This window comes from Piliocolobus tephrosceles, chromosome 5, assembly GCF_002776525.5.
Source record: "Piliocolobus tephrosceles isolate RC106 chromosome 5, ASM277652v3, whole genome shotgun sequence".
Taxonomy (NCBI): Eukaryota; Metazoa; Chordata; class Mammalia; order Primates; family Cercopithecidae; genus Piliocolobus; species Piliocolobus tephrosceles.
The window spans coordinates 157,890,391-157,892,856 of NC_045438.1; positions in this window are offsets into that span (position 1 = coordinate 157,890,391).

Below are 2,466 nucleotides of genomic sequence, written 5' to 3' on the forward strand. Positions count from 1 at the left end.
GCTGAAGCAGGAGAATCACTGGAACCCGGGAGGTGGAGGTTGCAGTGAGGTGAGATCGCACCACTGCACTCCAGCCTGGGTGACAGAACAAGATTCCACCTCAAAAAAACAAACAAAAGAAGAATACATGTTATTTTCATGTACACAAACAACATTTACCTAATAGACCATCTTCAGGGCCATAAAGCAAGTCTTGATAAATACAACAGGATTCAAGTCCTATAAGGAACGTTGCTTCACATGTGCCCACTTCCCTTTTGACCTTCTCTGCCATGTTTTGACGCAGCACAAAAGCCCTTACCAGCAACCAGGCAGATGCTGGTGCCATGCTTCTTGTACAGCCTGCAGAACCGTGAGCCAAATAAATAGCTTTTCTTTACTTTTTTTAAAAGAATTATCTCTGATCACATGGAATTAAGTTGGAAATCTGTAACAGGAAGATATCTGGAATATCCCCAGATATTTGGAATTTCAGACCATACTTCTAAATAATTTATAGTCAAAACGAGACTTTGAAAGGGAAGTTAGAAAGGACTTTGTGCTTAATGAAAATAAAAACACAATGTATGAAAATTTGTGGGATTCAGCTAATGAAGTGCACAGAGAAAAAATTACAGCAGAAAACACCTACATTAAAAAAGAAGAGGCTGGATGCCGTGGCTCACGCCTGTAATCCCAGCACTTTGAGAGGCCAAGGCGGGCAGATCACGAGGTCAGGAGGTTGACACCATCTTGGCTAACGTGGTGAAACCCCGTCTCTACTAAAAATACAAAAAAAAAAAAAATTAGCCAGGCGTGGTGGCGGGCACCTGTAGTCCCAGCTACTCGGGAGGCTGAGGCAGGAGAATGGCGTGAACCCAGGAGGCAGAGCTTACTGTGAGCAGAGATCATGCCAGTGCACTCCACCCTGGGCAACAGAGCGAGACTCCATCTCAAAAAAAAAAAAAAAATTTAATTTTTTCTTCAACTTTTATTTTAAGTTCTGGGGTACATGTGCAGGATGTGCAGGTTTGTTACGTAGGTAAACATGTGAGAAGCATATTCTTAAAAATAAAGACCAATAAAGTTGATTTTTTAAATAATGAGCAAAAGATTTGAACAATTTATTAAAGAAGACACACAGAAGGTAAATAAATACGTGAGAAGATATATATCCAAAATCATTATTCATTGCAAGTTAGTGCTAATTAAAATTACAAGGAAATATTGTTATAATCCCATTAAAATAGCGAAAATTAAAGAGATTGGCCATATCGCGTGTTGGTGAGATGTGAATCAACTGGACATTTCCTGTCCTGCTGGAAATGTAAAATCACACAAACACTTTGGACAATAGTTCAGTAGTTTCCTAAACTGTTAAATATACCCCTGTCATAAGACCTATCCATTGCCTCTCTAGGTACAATTGCTTCTCATTATTTGAGGTAGTTATTTCTATAAAGTCGCCACAAACACTGAGTTAGCTAACTCTGAAATATTGTCCCTAGAGGATATATATCTCTCACGGATTATAATCTTAAATCTCCAAGACAACTCATCCTGACTGATTTTCTTTTCCTTAATTTATTCAAAGAGAAAACTATGTTCCTAAGTGTTAAGTGTCTTGCCTGAGATGCCCCACCAAGGGGCGTTTTCTGCTACTGGTTTCCAACTTAATTCCATGTGATCAGAGAACGTTCTTTTAAAAATATCCAAGGTTCGGGGCCGGACGCGGTGGCTCAAGCCTATAATCCCAGCACTTTGGGAGGCCGAGGCGGGCGGATCACGAGGTCAGGAGTTCGAGACCATCCTGGCTAACACGGTGAAACCCCCGTCTCTACTAAAAAAATACAAAAAGCTAGCTGGGCGAGGTGGCTGGCGCCTGTAGTCCCAGCTACTCGGGAAGCTGAGGCAGGAGAATGGCGTGAACCCGGGAGGCGGAGCTTGCAGTGAGCTGAGATCCGGCCACTGCACTCCAGCCTGGGGGACAGAGCGAGACCCCGTCTCCCAACAAGAGGAAGTAAAAAAAATCCAAGGTCCTAATGCTCCGGGATCTACAGTCACTGGAGCTGAGATTCAGAGCTGTCCAGCTGGCCCCAGAGCTGCAACTTTTTGCCCTATAATGTATAATGTTCCCTCCCGTTTCTATTTTCTTTTTTTTTTTTCTTTTTCTTGTTTTCTTTTTTGAGACGGAGTCTTGCTCTGTCGCCCAGGCTGGAGTGCAGTGGCATGATCAATCTCAGCTCACTGCAACCTCCGCCTCCCAGGTTCAAGTGACTCTCCTGCCTCAGCCTCCTGGATTGCTGGGATTACAGGCGCCCGCCACCACGCCTGGCTAATTTTTTGTATTTTAGTAGAGATGGGGTTTCACCATGTTGGCCAAGCTGGTCTCGAACTCCTGACCTCAGGTGATCCACCTGCCTCGGCCTCCCAAAGTGCTGTGATTACAGGCATGAGCCACCGTGCCTGACCCGATCCCTATTTTCT